The sequence below is a fragment of the Chelonoidis abingdonii genome, chromosome 8, assembly GCF_003597395.2.
Source record: "Chelonoidis abingdonii isolate Lonesome George chromosome 8, CheloAbing_2.0, whole genome shotgun sequence".
Lineage (NCBI taxonomy): Eukaryota > Metazoa > Chordata > Testudines > Testudinidae > Chelonoidis > Chelonoidis abingdonii.
This window is the reverse complement of record NC_133776.1, coordinates 61,662,805-61,690,315: the sequence shown is the minus strand read 5'-3', so window position 1 is coordinate 61,690,315 and position 27,511 is coordinate 61,662,805. Positions and strand designations below refer to the sequence as shown.

Sequence of the window (27,511 nt, the reverse complement as noted above, 5' to 3'; positions counted from 1 at the left end):
GATCCCACTGTGGACGCGCTAAACCGATTTTATTAGATCTGTTTTGTAATATCGGTTTAAGCTAATTCGAAATAATCGTGCAGTGTAGACGTACCCCCAGTGGCAACTCTGCTCCTGAGGGAATTCCTGTGTACCAGAAAGATCCCCAATCTGAATAGTTACTGCCTGCCCCAGGGAGCAACCATTTGGTAGGAACACAAACTCTCTTAGGATTTATGACCAGCCTCGGATGGAAAGAACACACCCACTACTCCAAAGCATCAGCACTTCCCTCAACAGATCCCGCTAAAAGAACCTGCCCTTTAGCTCCAGCTAAAAGGACCTCCCCCAGCATTGCACCACTGCAGCTCCCTCAGCTACAGCCATGCACTAGCCTCCAGGTGAGCTGTTGCATCTCCTTAATGCCATTGGTGGAAACAATCAGACTCAGCAGATCCACTTTGCAGCTTTGTCGTTCCTTTGCATGTTGGACTGACTACCATGTGCTGACCATGCGCAGACCAACCTGCTTGAATTCCTTCAGAGCAGATGCTCCAAGCGATACCTAACCCTGGAATAAAAGGTTGCACAAGACTTCTTTTGTTGTAGTTCCTGCAGGACTGCGGCCACGCTGGTCTTTTGCTGGTGTAAGTCAGGAGTAAATCTAATGAGATCCGTGGGACTGCAACAAAGAGGGTACCCTGGGAGCGCAGAGCCTGGCTGTCTGGAGCTAGCAATGGCTACATGCCCTGTTGTCAGGCACTCTCAAAGCACTAACTCCCCTACATTATGTGGGAAGGGAGGAGCACCTTCCCTTGATGCCACAGTCACTGTTGGGGAGGGAGTGCGTAACTTTGGAGATAAAGGAGTGTGTTCTAATTACCATCCCCAGACCTAGACATTGATATGAAAACAGGTGGGGCAGAGAGCGCTCTGGCAGCTGGAAAAGAGGGTTTGGTAGCTGGGAGGTGCTCTGGAGACGTCTCACTGGAGGGGGAGTGGTCAGGAAGGTTTGAGAGCTGGGTTGGTGCTCGAGGGTTCAGCACAGTGGTGCTCAGGACAGAGAGGGTTTGACAGGCAGGAGCAGGAGCAGGGGCACTTTGGGAATGTCACAAGTAATCTTGGGGACAGAAGACTCTTGCACCACATTGACCGGGACAGATCCTCCTCCTGCTGCCTCGGAGTCCCACCATGGGTTTCCGTCTCCAACTTCAACAAGAGCAATTCCCTAAATGGCTCCAAAAGCCCAGAGCAATCACTAAGATCACAAGGATGTGACAGGCTCCTACACAACCTGAGGGCAGTACCAGCAGCTGCTCCCTGACCACAAGGGGACTGACAGCAGCATGGCTTGGGGACCCAGCTTCCCTGCCCAGCTTCAGGCATCTTCAAACATTCAGAAATGCAGGCAGCTTGTTGGAACCTGCCTGAGCCAGTACCGTATCATACAATCTATTCCGAACTGCCTAGAACAACACTTGTAAGTGCCTCGAGCAGACTTTCATCTATGCCCGCACCAGCTCGCAGAGCTTATAAAATTAATTAAAAATGTAATGTATCTTACGCTGCAGTAATCTTTCCGAGGCCTGCCAAAAATACCCAAGGACTCAGAGTGTGGAAAAGCAGCTGTGTATAAAAACATTTGGAGAAAGGAAACTGTTCCCAGCACTAGCTTTTCCCTTTGCCCTAGTGCCGGTTCTCAAACCCCAACTCCTGTCTGGGCCACCATGGTAGAGTGAGGGGAGCAGCCAAGAAAGCTTTGCCACATGCCCCAATATTTCCATCTCCTAAGCGGACTCCGCTGTACTCCTTTGTGATATCCAGGCCTATGCAGATGGTAGGGATTGGGTTAAATATCTGTTTCACCACCATGCTGGCTATTCCTCACTGTTGTTGCTGCTGCTAGCAATTACATTGCATTTCCTTTGGTTTGTTCAGAGTGTTGTGACCTTCTGAAATTTATTACAAACCACCCTTGACTCAGCATTTGTTACTTGCTGAGGCGGGAGCCTCCAATGAGGTGAGCCCATCTGCTTTATTTTTAAGAGGCCAGTGCTTATAAACAGAATTCAACAGTCCGTATGGAGAGCAGGGTTTACTATCATGAATAATCTCATTCAAATTAGTGGCAATACGAGTGTTGCAGACATGAGCCCTAACTAAATACATTCTCCTCTGACCTGAGGTGGGAAGAGGGATTGCAGGCCAAAATGGGTTTGTTTGCCTTTTTAAAAACCCTGACAAAGGATATGTAGGCAAGGATTATAACGGGAAGATTTCTGCAACCTTCTTTATGGAGTCACTGGCGCAACTGGTTAGTAAGAACAACACCTGCTGCAGCTACGTCTAGGATATTCCCAAGGGACTTGCATCCTTCTGCTTCACGGCATCAGTTCCCAAACTAAGGGTCACGATCTCAAGTTGGGACACTCCATCAGCAGATTGGTTCACGGTATCCCAGGTGTGTGGAGGACACCATTTTCTAAAATCACAGTGTGATCTTGCACATAGGGTCCATGCGAGATCATGCTATATGAAGGATTCCAATCTGTCCAGATCATGGGAAACAATGCATCTGAAAATGAGGTCATGCAAGGGAAAAGTCTGGGAACCACTGCTTTATGCCACAATTGCTCACCATCTGAGTTAGTCCCCCACGACAGCATTGCACAGGTAGATGCACTGTAGAGATTTTATGCCTTTCTTCAAGCACTAGGAGGCAAAAAACTGGATTACGTAAACCACTGCTTTGTTCTCATATAGCCGTTCTTATGGTAATCTCCTTTGCCCAGCACTGCAATATCTAATAGATCTGGGATAACTGAAAGAAGCCTTGAAATGGGTCTATAGCAAACAGAGAAACGACATGGACTGGGAAGCTAGTCCAGATGCACCTGGGTGAATCAGTTGGCTCTGCTTTCAAAGTGTTTTTATTCTTCTTTCTTTTATGTTCACTTTGATGTCTGTGATTGATGCAGCGGATAGAACAGCTGATTAGATTAATCTGCTTTGTTTACAGTAATTAACACCCTAAATATAAAAACTAAAAAATATTAACAAGGCATATGAGGGCAGCAGCATGTGTCATAATGCACAGGCTCTGCATGAGGGTCTGAGAGATCAGCTATTCCAAACCACAGCACAAATCACCCTCTGGGGAAACTACAGGAAAGCAGCTGTTGGACAGGGCTACAGTTACAGGAATCAGTGTTTCAGCAAAGTTCAACATAAAAGCAAATATTTTTGCCATGGAAACACTTGGGTGGGATGACTTTCCATTTAGTTATATAATCCATCGGTACACACGTTGCCTTCACAGCGTATCTACTCAGGGCCTCTGCTTGTCAAAATGTTGGTGTTACAAGCAGCTTCACATTGGTCTCCATTGATATTTAAGCAGAAATTCTGCTGAAAGGTCATTCCACGCAGCAGCCGATAGTCTCCCACCCACTCAGCAGAGGGGTTCAGGTATCAGACATAAGCTATTTCCAGCATTCTTTCTGCTTGATCAAAATCTCATCTAAGGTGCTAATTCAGTAAGAAATTGGTAAATATTTAGCACTTGGGGGCAATTTTAAATGTACACCAAATTCTGCGAGTCTCATTCTGGTGCCAGGGTTCCTCTAATTCTCCAGCAAAGGAGCAAGCGAAGTGGGGCCAGTACCCACAACCCACCTTCATCTTTAACATTAGGGCGTGGCCCGCAGAGTCCCTTTTAGTCAGGATGGAGCATTACATGCTGGGAGCTGCAGCCTGTGAGCTACATCTCTGTGCTGAAGACAAAAGCAGCCACATACCACAATCCAGAACTCCACACTTGGTGTGTGAGCCACACTTTGCATCACTAAACATGGAGGTGGGTTAGTGGGCAGAGTGCAGGGGAGGCAGTCAAAGGAACTTGATCAACAAGGTTTAAAAGAGAAGAAGAGAGAACTCAGCAGCACCGTGCACAGAAGCAGATTACAGATCCTTTTACAGATAACCCAACACAGGCCCCTGAGGGTGGGGATCCTAGGAACAGTGCTGGCCCATTCCTAATATGACTGAGGAGATCCTCAGCAACTCTGCCCCAGAACTCTCACCAGCCTGGGCAATGTGGAAAATAACCACAGTTTTCATCCTAGCAGCCACTCCCAAAACACATCATCATTAGCTCTTTTGCTGCTCCTGCAACCTGCCAATTGTGCCCTGCACTGTCAAGCCAATTGGTTTCATGAGAGCACATGGGAAAGAGGGAAGGAGATTTTCTGAGATGGTGTCATTAATCAGAGGCTATTTTATCCCAATTAAGGAACAGTCTCAGGCAGTGACAGTGCTGGAAAGTAACCTCAATATTCCTCTTGGAGGCTTTGCCTCCAAGTGAATGGTTCCTGGGATCAGTAGGTGCCGTTGCAGTGCAGAGTGCGCTTGTCAAGGCAGTCACTGACCAGATTTTCATTTACTGCAATGAACATGTTCTGGTTCTGACTTCACAGGTCCACCTTAAATCCCTGGTGCAAGGACCCGCTCTGGCCTGCCAGAACCTTCACCTCTGAAGCAACAAGCCTCTCTCATTGGAGCTCATTATCAGCAAATTAGTGTGAACAAAGATCTCTTCTTAGTTGCTTCCACCCTTTTGTAATCCTTTTTCTCCTAACAGAATAGGCAGATTCTGCTCTGCCAAGCATGTCATAAGTATCAGTACACGGGTACTTCCTGTTCACCATAGTGCCGGCCTATTAGAGTCAGGACAAAGAAGCTGTGGCAGGATAAAAACAACACTGATGGCAAGTTGTTGTTGATGCTGAGAAACAAAAGCAGCTGTGTTAATTTCAGCTCCATTCAAAACATAAGGGCCAAGGGGATAGGAATCAATGGATGCCAAATAAAGAGGACAAAGACAGCAGAAGAGTCATTGAATGCAACATTGACACTATATAGATTGCAGAGCAGGTATTACAGCAGAGCACCAACTCCCCTGTACGTAAGATTGAGCATTGCTATCTGTTTAAAGATCGACTCTTCTCCATGCTCCAAAATCTGCAGGCTTAAAATCGTAGAATATCAGGGTTGGAAGGGACCTCAGGAGGTCATCAAGTCCAACTCCCTGCTCAAAGCAGGACCAATCCCCCAACTAAATCATTCCAGTCAGGGCTCTGCCAAGCCTGACCTTAAAAACCTCTAAGGAAGGAGATTCCACCACCTTCCTAGGTAACCCATTTCAGTGCTTCACCACCCTCCTAGTGAAACAGTTTTTCCTAATATCCAGCCTAAACCTACCCTACTGCAAATTGAGACCATTACTCCTTGTTCTGTCATCTGCTACCACTGAGAACAATCTAGATTCATCCTCTTTGGAACCCCCTTTCAGATAGTTGAAAGCAGCTATCAAATCCCCCCTCATTCTTTTCTGCAGACTAAACAATCCCAGTTCCCTCAGCCTCTCCTCATAAGTCATGTGCTCCAGCCCTCTAATCATTTTTGTTGCCCTCCACTGGACTCTTTCCAATTTCTCCACATCCTTCTTGTAGTGTGGGGCCCAAAACTGGACACAGTACTCAAGATGAGGCCTCACCAATGCTGAATAGAGGGGAATGATTACATCCCTCAATCTGCTGGCAATGGCCCTACTTATACAGCCCAAAATGCCATTAGCCTTCTTGGCAACAAGGGCACACTTACTCGGATTATCTCGAATTTTGTAATGCCTCACTGGGTAGCACGAGTAGTACAAACCTGGGGTCATCGGTAGGGTTGCCAACCCTCCCAGATTGGCCAGGAGTCTCCTGGAATCAGCATCAATCTCCCGGAGGCTATTAAAAGCCATCCAGGAGATTTTAATAAGCCACTAAAAGTCCAGTCAGCGGTGCAGCGAGGGCCCGGAGCTAAGGCAGGCTCCCAACCTGCCCCAGCTCCACACGGCTCCCAGAAGTGACTGGCAGGTCCCTCTGGCTTCTACGCAAACGGGTGGCCAGGGTTTTTCTCCGTGCTGTCCCCGCTCTGAGCGCAGGAGTCCAGAACTCCCATTGGCTGGGAGCTGCAGGAGCAGTACCTGCAGGCTGGGGCAGCTTACAGAGCCGCCTGGCTGCCCCTAAGCCTAGGAGCCAGACATGCCGGTTGCTTCTGGGAGCCTCCCGAGGTAAGCGCTGCCTGACCAGAGGCCACACCCTGCACCCCACCCCCGGCCCCAGCTCAGAACCTCCTCCCAGCACCAAAACTCCCTACCAGAGCCTGCATCCGCTCTTGCACCCAACCCTCCTGCTCCAGCCCTGAGCCTCCTCCTGCACCCAAACTCCCTCCCAGAGCCCATACCCCCTCCTGCATCCCAGCCTACTGCCCCAGCCAGGCGAGAGTTTGTGAGGGTGGGGGAGAATGAGTGACGGAGGGACGGCGAATGGAGTGAGTGGGGGGCGGGGCCTCAGAGAAGGGGCAGGGCAAGGGTGTTTGGGTTTGTGTGATTAGACAGTTGGCAACCCTAGTTACTGGAGCAAGGGGTTCCCAAGATATACCCACCTTAAAAACATCATTTTGCAAAATCTTCTCCCTCTTCTCCTAATGGTGGTTTGCCCACGCTAGAGCCTTAAACTCTGTCTCTGATCCTCCCCAAACCAATCTCAGTCTTGTGGGATTTATCTCCGCTACTGCATGGCATCCCTTGGGGTTACTGTGAGCACTGCTTAGCTCTCTCAGCTGTTGCAACTAGTGACCAGAGAGGAGTGAACTGCCCACTCTAATGTATCCAGTCCATGCAACTCCCAAAATGTAATTACAGCTCAACATGGTACCTTTATGCTCAAAACCGATGGCTGCTGTTTCTATGCATTTGTTAGGAATTTGCCACACCAGATTAGACCAGTGATCCTTACAGTCCGCTAGACTGTCTCTGATAGTGACTCAGTAACAGATGCTTCACAAGAAAGTGCAAGAAACCCCATATTAGCCAATTATGGAAGAATCGCCACAAACAGAACATTTCTTCATAATTCCATCTGATTAGGGAGTTAATTTTTGCCCTGAAACATGAAGGTACTACCACATTTAAAAAAAAAATCCTACCTAACATAACTGTGGATAATCTCTTTACCCTATAAAAATCTAATCCTCCTAAACACTTGGCCTCAATGCTATCCTGTGGTAATGAGTTCCACAGGTTAATTATGCTTTTTGCATACTGAGTAGTAGTTGTATTGACCATTGTACACTGACACCCAGGTCTCTTGCCTAAGTGGTTACAATTAATTTAGAACCCAGTGAGGTGCATGAATAGATCACATTCTCCCTTCCAATACACATTGTCTTGCATTTGCCAGTGCTGAATCACTTCTATTAGTTCCTTCTCCAATTCCTCAGTCTTCTCTAGAACTGACTAGTCAAAATAATCGTGTGTTAGCTGCAAGTTTTGCAGCTCACTAGTCAACTCTTTTTGCAGATAATTAAAGGCAGAGCTGGTAGCACCACCTGTTAAGGTTACCTGACACTTCCCAATTTAAGACCGTGTTCAGTTGCTTGTAACTTTCCACTTGTAACTTTTACCATTTGGGCCCAAATTTTCCATGCTGGATGTCTGCCTCAAGCTGATATTTTTTTTTATTTAAACCAAAACAGTTCAGCCATTTCTAAGAACAAGGCTTAGGAAAAATATGTTTTCCTTGTGTTAAAAAATTCGGTGATCTTTTCTCTAAGAAGCTCAACCACCACTATACTCTGGAGCAGGAGGGATACAATCCAGTTCTCCAGGGCAAAATTCAATTGCCCTACCCATGAGAATGTCCTTTCTCTTCCTGTAGTCCTTCCTCTCATTCTCTGAGCACATTCCAGCTCCTGCAACAAATGAAGCACAGGTCCTACAGAAGACACTCCCCTTCACTGCCCAACCCTGATGCATGCCCAGAGTAGATCCATCCTGAGCATTGAATGATGCAGGGGGTGTAATTTGAAAAACCTTTGGCAATGTTGAAATTTGAGCATGTTTGTGCGCGTATTTGTGTTTGTGCATGCATACATGTGCACACAATCTTGCTCTTCTTTTCTGACTCTTAGGGCTTGTCTACAACTACTGAAGCACAGCAATGCAGAGTAGCCCTAAGTAAGTTTCTAATTCATGACAAAAAACTTTACTCTAATCCCATGACTATCTAGTTTCCTTAATAACTCATGGACTTTGACAAAGGATTTTAAAAGTCCAAATAAATTATCTCAGCCAGTTCTCAACTATCATTTTGTTGAAATGCTCACAGAATCCTTGTAGACTAGACAGGCCTAGTTTTCCTGTAGAGAAATGATGTTTGGGTGTCCCTAATCTGTCACATTCTGCAAAGTATTTTTTAACTCTAGTTTTAATTATTTTCTCAACTAATTTTCTTGGCACTCAAAAAAGCCCTTACTGGTCTGTAAATTCCCCAAATCCCTCCTTCTACCTTTTTTTAAAGTTAAAGATAGCATCAACAAGGTTTTACTCCTGTGGAACAGCTGACTTTAATGAGAGATTACAGGATCTTTTAGCAGCTCAGTCACTTCAGTTCTGAATTCCTCCAGAACAGTTAGCAGCAGTCACAGGACCTGATGATCTGCTGCTGTTTCATTTAGCCATTTGTTTCAGCACCTCACTTTCTGCCATAGCTCATCTTCATCTTCCACAACAGCCTCTTGATAGATGGAAAGAAATAATTTAGCTTCTCTGCAACATCCTTCTTCTTCTTCCTTAATTTCTTCCTTTACTCTCTGGTTGTCTAGCAGACCCCCCATTCTCTCACAGGCTTGTCTCTTCTGAGATTCTGAAAGGATCCCTTGGTCCTTGACTGCTGCTAGTGTTATTTTGGGTTGTTTTAATTATGTCTCTGGCTAGCTGTCTTCAGATTGCTTCCTGCAACAGCTAGTTTTATGGCACATAAGGAGAGAGCTATCACGGTGTCAAGAAACTGCTTCTCTAAATCATGTCTCATTGTGTCATCTGGCCACTTAACATGTGAGCCACCACCCATTATTGCTGTTTTATTAGACTTAGTTGCCTCTTTAAACTCCCTTAGCACTAGATACTCAGCATCCTTTCCATGATCAAGAAGTCAGCAATATAACTCCAGTAGTACCTTTGTATTCTGGTGACTCTGGATACTAACTGTTACCAATTTCTCAGTATGGCTCTCTCCACTTAGAAGTTCTAGTTCAATAGAGTCTATGAAATCTTCCAGGTAAATGATGCCCTCCCACCTCTAGGATCTCAGCTGTCCTTGCTGGCTAATTTAGAGCCAGGTTTAGCACATTGATCTGCTGTCCTCACTATCCTGTGGATCTTTGTCTCGGTGATCCTGTCATCTGAGGCTCCTTTTCCATTGACTGGCATTTGAGTTCACCCATTTTGAGAAATTAGCTTCTTGCGTTGCTCTACAGACATTTACTGTTATATTTTTGGCCATGTGTATTTTTCATTTAGCTTCTTTAGCAAACACCTTGATCCTATTCCTCTGATCTCAATCTGTCCCCACCCCAGTTTATCTATAATTTCTGTCCTGTCCTTTCCAGGCTACAAAGAGACTTTTGTGTTATAAACATCCCTAGCAGAGATCTTTCTACAACATGAATGCTCCTTTCCGCCTCCCACTAGGATAAATAACCCCCCGAAACCTTGTTAGCTGGGCACATCAGCTGTCTGGCTCTCCTTTGGGTAAGTGTGGAACCCTGTTCCCCTTCCATATAGACTCTGCCTACCCCAAAAAGTTTCCCACTGCCAGACGTAAACCACTCCTTTCCGTCACCCTCACCTAGGCTCTGAGGTGCCCTCTGGTCTAGCTGGCCATGGATGTGGAACTGGAGGCATTCCACAGAAAGCTGCCACAGAAGCCTCTCTTTCTTAGCAATCTAAATTTAGCTTCCAGGACCTATCTCCTACACCTCCCTATCCATGCCAGGAGATACAGGCTCCTCCCTGGCCATGCCTGTCTGGAAATCTGTCTCAGTGCCTTGAAAGATGCGACACTCTGCTGCCCGTAGGCGAGCCACCCACCATCCACGTTCCTAATGATAGAACCCACTATTGGCACAGCCTGACACCTCTCACAACCATTGCTCCAGGGGCTGGAGATATCCCTTCCAAGCATGATCAAAGACCAGGCTCCACTTCTTCCATAACAAGGTGCCAACTCAGGGGGGTGTCCTTCCAACCATATTACCTTGGCCCCCTGAGATCATAACACCAGTTTCCTCAACTTGAGGGCGGGACCAGGCCATTCTGATGTCACACGTCCTATTAATCCCATCTCTACTCCTTTGATTCTTCAGCTCTGACCTCTCAGTGCTGCTCCTGCAGTCAGAGCGCCAAGGGCCACTCGCCCCAGTGTACACATCCATCCCTGGGCCACCATGCAGCTTGCACTCTGTAGCACTTTGCTCTTATTTTTTCCACTGCAAGCAGAGAGCCGCGTGCACTTTAATTTCCCAGAATGACTGACAAAGAAGGACAAGTTTCTGACAGCACAGGACAAGAGGCTTGTTTTGTTTTGTTTAGTTCTTTCCCGATAACATCTCTGCTTTACCGAGCAGCTCTGTGTGCATCCCTGCCATCTAGCAACACAGCAACATTTTTAGGCTTCTCCATATGCAAAATACCTGTCACCCCATCAAAGGTCATGACCTAGAAGTTATACTTTCTATATTTGTGCCTTGCCCAGAATTCTCTCAGTCCACAATTCTCTGCAGTTTTCTTTTCCCCTCGTACCAGAGTTAAGCATTTCCTATCATTCTAAACAGCTAATACTATTTAATCAATTGATTAAGGTATTTGTTCTGACAATGAAATGAAACCTTTCCCTCTGCAGCAATCTCCTACTCACCCAGTGTGAAATGAAAAGTCATAGTCCTCTGGGTCGGAAAATTTGCAGTGGGGAAGGATCATGTCAATAATAGATGCTTCCTAATGCTTAACCATCAGCTGCTATTATTCTATTTCCTTAGTCTGATTGGATTAGGATGTACTTGGGAGCAGTGATGAGCTGCTGAGATCTTAACAACCAGTTCCCTCCCCGCCCCACAAGGGGGTCACGGCCTGCCCCCCGGGACTCATGGCCCATCCAACCCCTGCGTTCCTTGATGCCCCCCCTCAGGACCCGTACCCCATCCAACCAACCTCTCTCTCTGTCCCCGACCGCCACTGGAACCGCTGCCCCGACTGCCCCATCCAACCCCCTCCCTCCTTCCTGACTGCTCCCCCAGGGCCCTTGCCCCCATTCAACCCCCGTTCCCCGCCCTCTGACCGCCCCGGTATTTTTTTAAGCAGGCTCCCTAACGCACCATACACCAGATATGTCACTTAGAAAACCAGTGAGCTATACAGCCAGCCCTGTTCTGCAAGAGTCTGAAGCCAAGCCATCCTTCGCGATCACCATGGGTGGTAGGTTTACAGTGCACTTGTTAGGATTTTACAGAAACCTGTAAACTGTTCAAAGGCGCTAGCATACATGAGCAACAGCCCTTAGCAGATAGAGAACAGAGTACTACGTGACAGAGGTTACCTGTACATGAGAGGTTCTTGGTGGTGGTGACTGCACAGTAAGGACTCAACCTTCAGATCAGTCCACTGGATGCAGCCGAGCTGCAGAAGCTGCACAGGAGCCATCTGCAGCACCTCAATCTTGGGGCAATCTGAGCAGTGCAGGGCTGCTCTAACAAAAATAATCAAATCACCCAAATAGCAATGACCCCCAAAGGGCCACCTGTCAGCCAGGGCCAAGGGATAGCTTAGAGGTTTGAGCATTGCCCTATTAAACCCAGGGATGTGAGTTCAATCCTTGAGGGGGCCACTTAGGGATCTGGGGATTCGTCCTGCTTCAAGCAGTAGGTTGGACTAGATGACCTCCTGAGGTCCCTTCCAACCCTGATATTCAATGATTGCTGGAATCATAGAAGATTAGGGTTGGAAGAAGGGCTGCCCGGGGGGAAGGGGGGGCAAGTGGGGCGATTTGCCCCGGGCTCCACAGGGGCCCCCACGAGAGTTTTTCGGGGCCCCTGGAGCAGGGTCCTTCACTCGCTCTGGGGGCCCCAGACAACTCTCGTGGGGCCTGAGCCCCCAGAGCTTCTTCCACTCTGGGTCTTCAGCACAGTGGGTTCTTCCACCCCAGAGGGGAAGGATCTCTCGCCGCCGAATTATCGCCGAAGACCCGGCACTTTGGCGGCGGGTCTCGCTTTGGTGGTAATTCGGCAGCAGGCATCCCCGCCACAGGTCTTCAGGGCACTTCGGCGGCGGGTCCCAGAGCGGAAGGACCCCTCGCCGCTGAATTATCGCCGAAGCGGGGCCCCCTCACTGCCAAAGACCCAAGGCCCCCTGAATCCTCTGGGCGGCCCTGGTTGGAAGAGACCTCAGGAGGTCATTTAGTCCAACCCCCACTAAATCATCCCAGCCAGGGCTTTGTCCAGCTGAGCCTTAAAAACCTCTAAGGAGGGAGATTCCACCACCTCCCTAGGTAACCCATTCCAGGGCCTCACCACCCTCCTAGTGAAATGGTTGGATATTAGGAAAAACTTAGACCTTCCGCACTGCAACTTGAGACCATTGCTCCTTGTTCTATCATCTGCCACCACTGAGCTTCATCCTCTTTGGAGCCCCCCTTCAGGTAGTTGAAGGCTGCTATCAAATCCCCCCTCACTTCTCTTCTGCAGACTAAATAATCCCAGTTCCCTCAACCTCTCCTCCTAAGTCATGTGCCCCAGCCTCCTAATCATTTCCATTGCCCTCTGCTGGACTCTTTCCAATTTATCCACCTCCTTGGAGTCCAAGGGTGCTGCATGATGATGCAACCATGCCTCCTCACCCTGGAACAGATCAAACATGACCCCTTTGACAGGATATGGAGAGGAAAGCATGGCTGCTCTACACTGCCCCACTGGGGAGATTCTGGCTTTCCAACTGCTTGATACTGCAGGAGCAACACTAAAGGGTCCGAAATGGGGTTCTAGATTGAGACCCTCACTACAGTTTCTAGTAGCACCTACAAATACTCCACACTACACAAATAAAGAATAACACACTCCCCTGGCCCCACAGAATTTGCAGCATCCTCCCTCCCCACACAGGTAATGCTGAGAGAGCTAAAGAGCCTGTGTCTATTTGAATCTCCAACAGAATCCAATGTCTAGGGCTTGTTTAGTGCAAAACACTGTGTGCACACACATAGGGTGTTAACCTATGGGGGATGGATAGCTCAGTGGTTTGAGCATTGGCCTACTAAACTCAGGCTTGGAAGTTCAAGCCTTAAGGGGGCCGTTTAGGGATGTGGGGAAAAATCTGCCTGGGGATTAGCCCTGCTTTGAGCAGGGGGTTGGACTAGATGACCTCCTGAGGTCCCTTCCAACCCTGATATTCTATGATTCTTACCATTGCTTAGCTGATTTGTGTCATGTGTGCAGGAAAACCAACATGTATTTTTCTGCAATCAAAGTAGTTTAAAAGCACCTCTGTAGCCACTCACTAAGTCACTCCCACCCCCAGTGCCTGGAGGCCTTTGATAGCTGCAGCTCCCACAGCTCTACACACCAGCTGTGAAAATCTTCACCTTCTGCTTCCTTCAAAGGCCTGTGGAATGCAGGACCATAAAAGGGGGCAGAGAGCCTCTTGCCTGATCCCCAGAATTCAGCAAGGCTGCAAGCGCATCATTATTTCTCATTTGCTTCCTTTGATTTCTAGTCAAGGCAGCATCCATTCCGGCTCTGAGCACTCTGGCAATTACTAAACCACAAGCCAGGAAACATCAGCCTCCGATCTCCTCCCTGTGCAATTAACAGCCAGTCAACAAAAACCAGAGCAAAACATCCTCACTGCACCAGGCTCCAACCCCCTCACACTGCTCAGCAGCCCAAGCTGCACACCTAGGAAGTCTGCAAGCCACAGGGGAGACAGAATGTATACCAAAGCCTTGTTCTCTTCATAGAAGATAACCGGCCAGCCAAGCCCTGTTTAAATCCTGGTAGTTCCAGTCACCATGGCAGGATGGAACACACAGAGTGACAATCACACGCATTCTTGACCCAAACCCCGTTAGGTTGTAAGACATTGGTTCTGGCCCATGAACTCTGCATCAATGCAGAGCACGGGTATCACATGCTTGCAGTGTGACAAATCAATTTCCCCCTAATATTTAAGCTAAATTCCTCCTCCCTTCACTACCAGCCTCAGCTTCTCATCCCATTCTCCGACACTGGGAACAATTCCCTTCCTTGATTGCTGCCTTGAAGGCTTTTATTCCTTCCCATATGCCAGTAGATGGGATTCCACCCACAACCCAGCCTCCAGCGTGCAACATGTAAAGCTGGGTTCAGTCACTCTGAGAGCTGAAAACCTGCTTGTTTACTTTCTTGCTGGTTATGCTGGTTGCGGGGCATTCTAATGACAACACCAGCACCCAGCGTTCAAGAATTAATCCTGTTTTCATCAGCACCAGTAGCCACTTGGATCCGGGTCTGCTTACACTAACTAGAAAAGGGGGTTGAAAAGAACAGCTAGCAATGGGAAGCCAACAGCCGTTTCTATTATGTCACAATTTCCGTGTGTCCTAGTGCAGGGAGAGTTTGAGCCCTAATGAGGCATAACCTTGTGTGATAGCAATTTACTGCTGCCAATAGGAGGCAGCACTGGAGATTACATGCCCCCACATCCCCCCAGCATACTGCTCCTCTAGGATGAAGAAGTTACTCATCTTTTGCAGTAATGATGGTTCTTCCAGTAAAAAGAACTGGAGTACTTGTGGCATCTTAGAGACTAACACATGTATTTGTAGCCCACAAAAGCTTTTGCTCAAATAAATGTGTTAGTCTCTAAGGTGCCACAAGTACTCCTGTTCTTTTTGCGGATACAGACTAACATGCTGCTACTCTGAAACCATTCTTCCAGTAGTGTCCTTACTGGTGCCCCACTGTAGGTGTGTCTCCGTCTCTGCACTGCGGATTGGAGAATTTTGGTAGCAGTGTCTATTGGGCCCGCACATGCATGGTCTCTCCTTGTGCTGTGCCACAAGGCTAGCCAGTGCATGTGGGCTAACCATCCTCAGTTCCTTCTCAACCCAGAGTCATAGCAAGAACTTCAAAGTATAGGGAAGGCGGGCGGGCCGTAAAGCACACACAGTGACACCCATCTCAAAGAACCATTGTTACTGCACAAGGCTAGTAACAACTTCTTCGAGTAGAGTCCCTATGGGTGCTCCACTGTAGCTGACTCCCAGCAGTACCCACACTGTAGGGCTGGGACTTCGAAGTCAGGTCAGTCACAGATGACCGTACTGTGGAGCCAAAGATGGTATCAGAGGCAGAATCCCTGGTGATTGCATGATGTTCTGTGAAGATGTGGGCTGACACCCACATTGCCACTCTGCAGATCTATAAGATGGGGACGTCCTTCAAGAAGGCAAGAGATGAGAAGATTGATCTTGTGGAATGCGTACGGATTGAATTTGGAGGGATCATGTTACAAATTTGGTAGCAGTGTCTGATGCAATTCAAGAACCACTTGGAGAGTCTTTGGGCTGATATTGCTCAGTCCTTAGACCTTTCTGGCACAGAGAGGAACAGTCTAGGGACTTTTTGAAGGCCTTTGTCCTACCAAGATAGAATGAAGGGCCCGCCTAACATCTGGGTATGCAGGTTCTTGGGCAATGCTTGGTACCCGTGAGGCAGATTGTCTCTGCACTGCCCAGGGGTCCCAGTACAGCAATTGCAGTGGCATAGGGCCTGGTGGTGATGCTCAGGGTGGTGCACCGGGATGGTGGTGGTCACACCTGGTGGTGTATTCCCGGACCCTGTTAATAGTGAGTCCCATATGGAGCTTGGGAGGAGTATTGTGAAATTCCTTCTGGCTTGCTATCCAATCCCTCACTTGCCATCAGAGGGGCATGGCATGATTGTGGGGAAATACCCTCAGTTGGCCATGGCTTGGTGCCATGATCTCGATACCGAGGGAGGGAAAGTCAAGCTTCCAACATGCTCATGATGGAATTCCATCAATACCGAATGTCCCGGTGTTGGGGGACATGGGGACCTCGTCCGCATCCATCTCTCCGGTGCTGGGTGGGCTGATGCCACTGGTGAACCAACATCAGCTTGTGTTACAGAGCATCTTAGGGTGTTTGCCCTTGTGTCTCTGTACTGAAGATTCGGTGCCCATGCCCAAAGGGTCCATGGGCCTATGAACGGTACTGGACACTGACGGTCACTGTGAGGTGTAGGTACCAGATCTCATTGCCGAGGATACCAAGTGAGATGGCAATCACTTTTGGCTATTCCTGGGCTTGCTGAGGGAACTTCCCGCTCAATTTTTTGACTTATGAAAGGAGTCCCTGGACCGTTTCTTCAACTCACTATCCTTCAAAGTCAAAGGTTGAGGGGAAGACTCATGACAGTCGGAGGGCTGGGGTCAGAGACCCACATCCATACCGATGATTTTCTGGTGGAGCTCTCTGTCCTTGTGGGATCTTGACAGAGGGAACATTACTGTTGGATGCCTCACTGAGGCAGTGAATGCACATCCGCCACCAGGAATCACCTCACTGCAAGTGCGATACTTCTTGAAGCTCAGAGAGCTGGGCATATGCTTGTCCAGGGGGTTCCCCCTCAGGACCGGGGTTGAGCAAAAGAACAAAGTCTCTTCTTTCTTCTTTTTTCAGGTGTGGACAAATAAAGAGTCAGAAGAAAGTTAGAAGGTTTCTAAAAGCTGAAGTTTAGCAAATGAAAAGTAGAGTTAATGATCCACTAACTGACAAGTAATGGCTCCATCTCTAGACAGGGGCAGTTGAGAAGGAACTCAGGGGGGTTAGCCTGTGCTTAGGGCTGGCTTTAGGGAGATTTGCCCCATTCCCCTGAATCGGGACCCGTGCCTAAAAGGGCCCCGCACTGCATCACGCTGGCGGCCTTTTTAATTTTAACTCACCCGGTGGTGCTCCGGGTCTTCGGCAGTGGGTCCGCCGGGTGAGTACAAATTGGGCCCCGCACTTGCTAAAACCGCCCCTGCCTGCGCTGGCTAGCCTTGTGGCAAGCACAGGGAGACAACGCATGTGCGAGCCCAAGGGACACTGCTTCTGAAGTTCTCCAATCAGCAGCACAGGGCTGCAAACACACCTACAGTGGGGCACCCATAGGGACAGCACTCAAAGAAGAATATCTGCTTTGAACAGATTTAAACTGGAGCACTATAGCAGAGGGCAATGGCTTTTTATGCCACAATGAAATCAATGTGCCAGCGGCTCTCACTGTAACCCAGGTGAAACTATAAAATCAACCACACTTAAACGAGCACCCAAATATTTTAATAAATTCAAACATTTTAAGAATCAATTCAGCAGGTCTGGCTCAGGCCAATTCATACACCGTCTACTGCTGGAGGAAGCAACCTAAGGGCAGCAGCAAAGTGCGGCTATTTCCAGATGAGGATCCTCCTCTCCACTGCATGACTGGCACCACGCTCAGAAATGCAAAATTCCCACCCACGCGTTGGGCCTTTCATGGGAACAACAACAGTAAATACTCAGGACCTACGTGGCACTTTTAACTGAGGGTCACATCTCACTTTGCAATGGGAAGTAAGGCTCATTATCTTATTCTCCAGAGGGAGAAACTGAGACACAGTACTGGCAGTCAGCTTGCCCAGGGTCACACAGGTGGAGTCAGTGACAGAAGCCAGTTCTCCAATGCCCTACACATGCATACATCTCCCAGCTTTCCTACAATTCTTCCCCCTTTTCCGCACCCAATAATTTAGCAAGTTTTCAGAAGCTCGGCACAGTCCATCTATTTCCATGTGGCCAGCAAACCTGAACAGTGACAACAGCAGAGCTGGGAGTTAACTGGTTATTTATGAAAACAGCTGATATGCCGTGATGACCCCTCGCTTGTAGGGTAGGTGGTGCTCATGTTCCCAGGAAGATGCTTCATGGAATTAAAGAAGCCATGAGGCCTCCTGTCTGCACAAGGCAAACACAGGCAGAACTCCATACAGTAAGCAGACTGCAGTCTGTAACGCTTGTAACCTCAAGTACTTTCATGTGCAAGGCAGTGCTAGCATCCTCAGGGAACTGAGTCCACACAGGCTAAGGGACTTGACCAATGTCACAAGGAAAATCTGTGGCAGAGCAGGGAATGGAATCAAGTCTCCCAAGTCCCAGCCTACTGCCCAGACCAGTGGACCATCCTTTCAACACAAATTCCTTCTCCACCCCAGCCCTGCTCAGTGCACCCACCAGGGCTTTAGGGCCCAGATCCTTACAGGTATTTCAGTGCCTAACTTCACACTCCTAAGGTGCGGGAGTTTCCCTTTGGAAGGGAAGAGTGAGCACTGACAGGGCAGCACTGCAGCTCTTAGTGCTTCAGCCAGCTCCTCCGTGCTTGGCCTGCGAGGTGCCAGCAGCTCCTTTACAAAATTACAGACAAATGCACTACAAGTAACTGTACATTAATCCTGCTGAACTTTAAACATTGTGATCCCAAAGGAAAAGCATATTTTGAGCATGATCTGCTAGTTCCCTACAGAAATCTGGGGAGAGCCAAACAGCCTGCTCCGGCACTCTCAGCATGGGCTTTACACCTCCTGAGTTATTAACACAGAGACAGACAGGCTTCCTTTGGGACACTCGCCTCGTCAGCCATGCCCGATCATCAGAACTCTACAAGGCGAGCCAATCTCCTTTTTATTTTTGTTCATCAGGCTGCTTCATAGCTGCCATTTGTCTCCCAGACAGGAACGGGACACAAACAAATCACAGCTTTACTAGCTCCACTCCGCTGAAGGGACTCCTGCAAACACGGTGTATAAATCATCCAGAGACCAGATCTTAAAAAATCATTTCAAAAGTGGTTATACCAAGGTAGAGTTAAGATGACACCTTGGAAGAAATCTCATCTCACTGCTGCCAAAACCCAAAAGGCAGATGGGGTCAGAGAGAGTAAATGCCCCAAGCAGTAGGACAAGAGGGGTAAGTGGGGCAATCAGAAGCCAAAACTGCACACCCCACTCCCTGCGGCATCATGAGCTGACAGGGGTTTGACAGGTATCTACTGGGAGGAGAGGGCAGAACAGAACTGCTGGCCACTGAAAGGGCTCCAGGTCCATTTCCAGGGCACCATGGCAGCTCAGCCAATGAGTCACTCAGCTGCACAGGGCTTCCCTGGGGATCTCACAAGGAAAAGGAGTACAGTTGCTCCACTGTAACAAAACCACAGCTGGCAGCACAGACAGACCACAAGATGGAGGAATGCAAGTACTGCACTGTCTGCAACACCTTCCATTGGGAGAGGCCCAAACTACGATATACACTCCAAGGCCGAACCCTTCCTTTTAGAACTGAGTGATGGCTGCAAAGAGCCAGCACTCCAAGGCAAGGAAGTGGAGAGTTAAGGGCACCACACCTGTGATCCTACTGGCAATGACACACACATTATTCCGTTCAGAAATGTAAAGTTCATCGCAACACAACCACTTTAACTCTGACCTGCACAATGTTTGGGCAGTGGGGAGGGGGTCTTAAAGTATTTGTGGTGTTCTGTTGTTAATAATTTGTGTTATCATAGCACCTAAGAGCCCCAGTCACAGACCTCGGTATCTAATTTTTTTAAGGGATCCTGCTACATAGGAAATGGAATATTTTAGTGTAACGCTTATAATTGAGGTTTCATGAGAATAATCTATACTTAGTTTAAACAGGAAGAGTCGAACACTATGCATTTATGGCAGAATGATGGGATTTTGTAGATAAGCTCTTCAGGCTGATCAATACTCATGACAGCAACATTATTGCATATAAAACGGGAGTCATGCAGCAATAAGACAAGCTCATCAATTTTGTTTTTCAGAGGGTTTGGCATTGTAATTAGATCTTGTGATCACTAGTGAAAGAACAGCATTTATGAGGTCAGAGTTAGGGGGATTGCATTTTGAAGAACTTCAAATTTTGTACACTCAACTATAAGGTTGCGTTTGCTATTCTGTGGGCAGTACGAGATTTATGATCTATTCATCACTTTGCTTTCAAATGCCTGGGCTTTGGAAGTGAGGGAATGGGTAAGTACAACATGATCACGAAATGACTGTAACTGTCAGGTTTTTTAAAATGAAATTATTGTTTATCATCAAATTTCCCTTTTGTGCATGTGAGTGTGTGCATGCACGTGAGGTTAAATAAAGTCTCAGTGGGTCGGATGGGTCCTCAAACTTATAAGTTAGATTGAAGAAGAGGAGCATTGCCAAAGTTAAGACTCCCAACTGAGTCCTGCCTTCTTTTGCACAGCCCTGACAATATACAGGTCACCTAAATTATAATAAGTATTAACTAGGTCTTATATAGCGCTCTTTATCATAGAATCATAGGACTGGAAGGGCCATCAAGAAGTCAGCTAGTCCAGTCTCCGGCACTCATGGCAGGAATAAGTATTATCTAGACCAGTGACTTACAAACAATGGTTTGCGATCCCATTTTAATGGGGTCACCAGGGATGGTTTATACTTGCCAGGGACCAGGTTTAGGTTACAGGCCCCCTGCTCCAGGCTGAAGTCCTCAGGCTTCAGCTTTGGCCTCGCCAGGGACAGTAGGGCTTCAGCTTTGGCCCATGTGCCTGGGGCAGTGGGGCCCAGGCAGACTCAGGCTCCTGTCCCCCCTCCTGGTGTCATGTATTAATTTTTGTTGTCAGAAGGGGGTCACAGTACAATGAAGTCTGATTTAGACCATCCCTGACACATTTATCTAACCTGCTCTTAAAAAACTCCAATGAGGGATATTCCACAATCTCCCTAGGCAAAGTCTTTACTGCATTTCTCTTCATACCCCTGTAGGGTAGGGCAGTGCTGTTATCCCAGCGTACAGATGAGGTAGATGTTCTGCAAGCATGTTCAAAAAAGGCCATTTTAACATCTTGTGAGGTAAAATTCTCAAAGCCAACTCATTGACCCCACTGACTTACTGTGAGATTTAGGCTCCGAAATGCCTCAGTCACTTTTGAAAATGGGACTTTCCAATGCTTTCAAAATGTTACCCTTAATCTCAAAAAGCTCTCAGACTCATAGACTTTAAGGCCTCCGAGCTCCTGGCCCAGGAAGCTTGCCTCTGGCCCCTCCCCTGCTGTCCCCCCCAGCCTCAGCTCGCTCGCTCTACCGCCAGTGCAATGCACTGGGCAGCGAGACTATGAGCTCCTGGGGCAGCGCAACTGCAGAGCCGGCCTGACCTGGTCTCTGTGCTGCTTGGTGGCAGTGGTGGCAACCTGGCCCAGCTCCAGCCACCCGCGCTGCCAGCCACTGGTGCTCCAGGCAGCACAGTAAGGGGGCAGGGAGAAGGGGAGGTTGGATAGAGGGCAGGGGTGTGGATGGTGGTCGGGAGGGAAACAGGAGTTGAATGGGGGCAGGGGTCCCGGGGGCAGTCAGGAAGGAGGGGGGTTGGATGGGGCAGCAGGGGGCAGTCAGGGGACAGGGAGGAGGAGCGGTTGGATGAGGCAGAGGTCCCGGGGAGGCCATAAGGAACGAGAGGAGGGGTTGGATGGGGCGGCGGCGGTCCAGGGGCAGTCAGGTAGAGTAACCAGACATCCCAATAAAATCAGAACTGTCCTGATTTTGAGATGTTTGTCCCTCGTCCCGACCAGAGTACGGTCGGGACGCCATTTGTCCCAATATTTTGTTTCCTGGTCTTCGGCGGCAATTCGGCGGAGAGTCTTTCAGTCGCGGACGGTCTTTGGCAGTATTTCGGTGGCGGGTGCTTCTGTCTTTGGCAGCAAGGTTTATTACCCGCTGCCGAAATACCGCCGAAGACTGTCTGCGACTAAAGGGCTCTCCGCCGAATTGCCATCAAACTCATAGATGGGTGAGTGTAAAAAAAAAAACAAACAAACACACACCCCCGCGGCAATATTTTCCCCTTAACATCTGGTCACACTACAGTCAGGAGACAGGGAGTGGGGTGTGTGTGGATGAGGCAGGAGTCCCTGCGGGGGTCAGATAGGAGGTGCAGGCTGGGCCATGACCCCTCCCCTAACTGGCCCTCCATACAATTTATGAAACCCGTGGGCCAAAAAGTTGGCCTCCCCCTGATCTAGTCTGACCTCCTGCACATTGCAGGCCACAGAACCTCACCCACCCACTCCTGTAACAGACCCCAACCTCTGGCTGAGTTACTGACGTCCTCAAATCATGATTAAAGACTTCAAGTTACAGAGAGTCCACCATTTACACTAGTTTAAACCTGCAAGAGACCCATGCCCCGTGCTGCAGAGGAAAGCGAAAACCCTCCAGGGTCTCTCTGCCAATCTGACCCAGGGGAAATTTCTTCCTGAGCCCAAATTTGGCAATCAATTAAACCCTGAGCATATGGCCAAGACCCACCAGACAGATACCTGGGAAAGAATTCTCTATAGTAATTCAGAGCCCTCCTCATTTAGTGTCTCCTCTCCAGCTGTTGGTGATTTTTGTGACTAGCAGTTGCCTATGGACCACATGCCACTGTAGGCCATCCTATCACACCATCCCCTCCATAAACTTTTCACACACAGTCTTGAAGCTGGTTCGGTTTTTTGCCCCCATCGCCCCATTCAATTTGATCAACATTTCCAAACCATAATCCAGGTGCCACTGAGATTACTATTGATTTGCATTGCTGTAGCATTTGAAGCTCTCAGTCAGGACAGGAGTCTGACTGTGCTAGGTTATGTACAAACACATACTGAGAGAGAGTTGCCCCAAAAAGCTTGCCATCCAATCTAAGACAACACTCAGTATGTGGGTGTGACAGACTCCGGGATATTGCCTTGTGCTAAGTGCGGTGTAGTCCCTTCCATTTTTTAAATAAACGAAAATAAAGAAAAATGTTGCAATAACGCTGAAAATGCAACAGCATGAAAATAGGGAACAATATCATCCTTGTAATGGGTGTGAGTTTGCAACCTGAACTCTGAAGAGGTTATCACTTCTCAGTAATAAGCCACACTCCTGCAGTGAAGACACCTGCAGAGAGAGCCCTGCTTTCTACAGCTCCAACAGTGCAGGCTCCATCACTTGAGCTACAGCTTCACTTTTACAAAGACCCTCTTGAACTTTCTAAGCTGTAAGCAGCCAACACAAGGGGAAGATGCTGACACACCAACATACCTGCTAAATGAGGCATCCAATGTCTGCAACCCTGACAAAGCTACAACAGGAGGTACAAAAAAAAGTTAATTGCAAGGAACTGTTAATGCTTAAGCTGAAATTTAAACCCACAGTTCCACAGGCAGGAAAGAGAGCTGGTATAGTCCACCTCTCGCACATAGAAAGACCAGAACAGAGAGTCTTTCATTACCAGCTATTAGACAACACTTAGCAGTAGGGAAGATGCATATTGCTGTATCAGAAAGTCTTTCATTTGCAAATCTGCATTAACAATGCGCCAATGAAGAAACATTTCAGATACTGTCAGACCTGAATGATGCACACAGGTAAAATGAGTGGAGACATTCCCAGGCCACAGGATGATAGGATGTCTCCTGGATGATATTCTAGAGCAGTAGTCCCCAGTGTGGTGCCCGTGGGCGCCATGGCACCCGCCGGAGCATGTATGTGCGCCCGCCTAGTGACAAGGTGTGAAAAGTAGTTCCACGGCCTCACGCCTCCCGGGGACAGATGTTCTCTGTCCCTGGCAGGCGCAGGGCCGCAGCTTCTCTCCGTCTTCTCTCCACGCTGCCCAGCGCAAACTGGTCTCGTTTTCATTCACCAGAACGACCTACCAGGTTTAATAGTATCATGGTAGTGCAGATGTAGGCTGTCTCATGCGTGTGCCGTTGGTTCCAACCTCTCATCACTCGTATATCATCACTCTTTTTTTTCAACTTGCGCCTGCGCACGCAGTGGGATGTTAGTGACCCGTGGTGCTGTATATTATGTGAGTATTCTTCTGCTGCACTGATACTGCTGTTTTCTTGTGCTTTGCGATTTATTTATTTTTTTTTTAACATTTAGCCCCAAAATGAGTGGTTTAAATAAAAGACAACATATGTATTATTTCAACGCAGAGTGGGAAGAATCCTATTGTTTTACTGAAAATAAAGGGAAATGTGTTAGCTTATTGTGCTGCAGTACTGTTGCAGTGCTGAAAAAACTTAATGTCGAACGCCATTTTCAAACTAATCACGGCTCTTTTGACATTAGCCATCCACTTAAATCTGACTTGAGAAAGAAGAAAATTAATCAATTCAAATCAAACCTATCTGCCCAGCAACCTGTTTTCACTAGACAAGTGGTAAAGTCTAAAAGTGCTACTATTGCTGCCTTTAAAATTGCTCATCTGCTCGCAAAGAAGAAAAAATCCTTTCAAGATGGTGAATTGCTGAAGGAAGCATTTTTGACTGGTGCTGATTGCCTATTTCAAGGATTTTCTAACAAGCGTGAGATTTTGTCGGCAATACAAGGCTTGCAGTTATCAGACAACAGTTACGAGGAGCATACATGCACTTTCAAGCGACATGCAAATTCAGCTAAAGGATGACTTGGAAATATGTGACTGGTTTTCACTGCAGTTCGATGAGTTGACAGATATATATCAGATACAGCGCAGTTGGCAGTTATGGTGAGGATGGAACAGTGAAACCCCGCTATAACACGATGATTAGGGTCCAAAAAATTTGATCGCGCTAAATGCGGGGTCGCAGTATAGCGGGGTTTACCATTTCAAGCTGGTCAGTTTCAAGCCGGTTGATTTCTCTTAGGCAGAAAACTACTTTCATTTGCGAACTGCCCATAACAGTAACTGAAAGGGTGCAGCTCCAGCAGCAGGGGCTCTCAGCCATGCAGTGAGAGAGGGAAACACTTGGGGAGAGCAGGGGAGACGTGCAAGGGGCAGAGGAAGAGCGAGGAGCAGCTGGGGACAACGGCTCTTGTTACCAAAACGGTAAGCGGGGGTAGGGGGGAAGAGGCAGTGGGGAAGGCACATTCCATTTTTTGTTTTTGTTTTTTCCTTCGAGGGTGCTCCAGCCTCTTTTATTTTTCTTTTTTATATATTTTTTCTCTTTTGTGCTTCCACAGCGCTCCGGCTGCTGGGGTTTTTTTTGTTTTTTTTTTTGGCCTGGAGCAGCCGGAGCCACCTTACAATCGCGTTATAGCCAAATTTGCATTATTGCGGGGCACATTATAGCGAGGTTTCCCTGTATTTAAGTGACTGCACCATAAAAGAAGAGTTACTAAAAGTATTGCCTATGAAAGGGTGAACAAAGGGTGAGGACATCTATAGTTCATTCAAATCATACGCAACATCAATTAGTATGCCACTACACAAGCTGTCTGCGATCACCACTGATGGGGCAACAACAATGATGGGCAGCACCAATTGATACATTGCACTCTACAAGAAGAATGAATCCTTTCCGAACTTTGTGTCTTATCATTGCATTATCCACCAAGAAGCTTTGTGTATCAAAGTTCTTTCTTTTCCAACACATCATGAATGTCGTTATTGAAATAGAGACAAAGAGTCCTGTGGCACCTTATAGAAAAACAGAAGTATTGGAGCATGAGCTTTCATGGGTCAATACCCACTTCGTCAGACGCATGTGGTGGAAATTTCCAGGGGCAGATATAAATATGCAGGCAAGAATCAGTCTAGAGATAACGAGGTTTGTTCAATCAGGGAGGATGAGGCCCTCTTCTAACAGCTGAGATATGAACACCAAGGGAGGAGAAACTGCTTTTGTAGTTGACTAGCTGTTCATGGTCTTTGTTTAATCCTGAGCTGAATGTGTCAAATTTGCAAATAAACTGAAGTTCAGCAATTTCTCTTTGGAGTCCGGTCCTGAAGTTTTTTTGCTACAGGATGGCTACCTTTAAATCTGCTATTGTATGTCGAGGGAGGTTGAAGTGTTCTCCTACAGGTTTTTGTATATTGCCATTCCTAATATCTGATGTGTGTCCATTTATCCTTTTACATAGGGATTGTCCAGTTTGGTCAATGTACATAGCAGAGTAAGGCCTGTGAAACGAGGGACCATTGTCCAGGATGGGTTGTAGATTACTGATGATGCATCTGGAAGGTTTAGCCAAGGACTGTAGGTGATGGCCAGTGGGAGTCTCTGTCTGTTCTCTTCTTTCTGAATAATTGACTGATTTGAGCGAAACCTTTTGCAACACCAACTTTTTAAAGCCCTGTGGAAGATGTTGATGATTAAAACAATCTGATCTTATTTGCAAACAGAAGTACGATGGCTGATTCAAGGTAAAAGTTCTTGCACGGTTTGTTAAGCCTAATTGAAGAGATCAAAGAAATTCTGAAGTCCACAAATTAGAACTTCACGCAATAGGAAGACTCCAGCCTGGTTTAATGGACTTTTGGCTTTTCTTGCAATATCACTGACAAACTGAAACATTTTAAATCTTTGATCTCCAGGGGCAAAAGACAAACATGTGGCTCAAATGATGGAGTTCTGTAAAATCATTAAAAGAAAAACTGATCTTGCGGATGTCCACATATGAAGACGAAGTCTCTTGTACATTTCCCAAGATGGAAGAAAATTGTATGCGACAGTGATTTTCACCCATCACCATTTTGTTATTCACATTCAAACACTTCTGGAACAATTTTGAAAAGGGATTTCAACAGTTCACCATCATTAAGCCTGCAGTTGCCTGTTCTTGTGAATCCTTTTACTTGCCAAATAGAGGAAACAGAAATGGCCTACATTCAATGCGAGTTCTTTCCTTCAAGTAAGAACTTGAAGAAGTGGACCTGGAAAAAATTTTGGACCTTCAAAAATGAATTGTTCTAAAATCCTGGTGCCAACAGATGAAAAAACTTTTGGAATCTGGTGACTGAAAAAAGTTTCGCTGCCCTTAAAAAATGTAGCATACAAAATAAAATTTATTTTCGCCGTTTCCACTTATCTATAGCAAAGTTCTGTTTTCAACAAATGAACATCATAAAATCAAAATACAGATCTCCGGCTTACAGATGCCATCTTGACGATTGCTTTTAACTAATGAAATATCATCCTACTCTCCCCCAACTATGAAAAACTGGCTTGGAATCTAGTGCCAAAAATCCCACTGACTTTATTAGAAAAACCACGTGAATTAAATTATAACTATTTTCCATTAAATGCTGATTGAGCGCATATGTTTAACTTGTGTTAAACTTTTTTTCATATGTTTATTTTGAAATCCATGATACAAAATAACAATATAAAAGGAATATTCTTAATTATCTTAACTAGGCTATCTATGTTTTAAAGTAAAAATATAAGAGCAGCAGAGAATCCTGTGGCACCTTATAGACTAACAGACGTTTTGGAGCAAGTGAGCTTTCGGTGGCTGCGTGAATACCCACTTCGTCAGACGTAGGTAGTGGAAATTTCCAGGGGTAGTTATATTATGCAAGCCAAAGCTAGAGATAACGAGGTAGTTCAATCGGAGATGGAAGCCCTGTTCTAGCAACAAACAGCTAGGCTAAATGAACTCCTCAGAACCATGTCGAAGAAGGTGCTGTAGGGAAAGTGTGGGCCCCTTACTGAATGGGTGGTAACCTAATGAAAAAGAGGATCTGGAAGAGCTAATGTTACTCATGGCTTTTTTTGCCTCTGTCTTCACGAA

General features: G+C 47.1%; 1 protein-coding gene across 3 annotated transcripts in view; it reads right to left on the bottom strand.

Moving 5' to 3' along the window:
• MID2 (midline 2) overlaps positions 1–27,511 on the bottom strand; it is a 416,243-nt gene that overhangs the window by 356,918 nt on the left and 31,814 nt on the right. The window contains exon 1 of one of the 3 annotated variants that reach the window (XM_032773777.2): positions 11,463–11,547. The exons of the other annotated variants lie outside the window; for them this stretch is intronic. The gene's annotated coding sequence lies outside the window, so the exon portion shown is untranslated. Of the gene's footprint in view, positions 1–11,462; positions 11,548–27,511 lie in introns of those variants that run through there. 3 annotated transcript variants of the gene reach the window in all.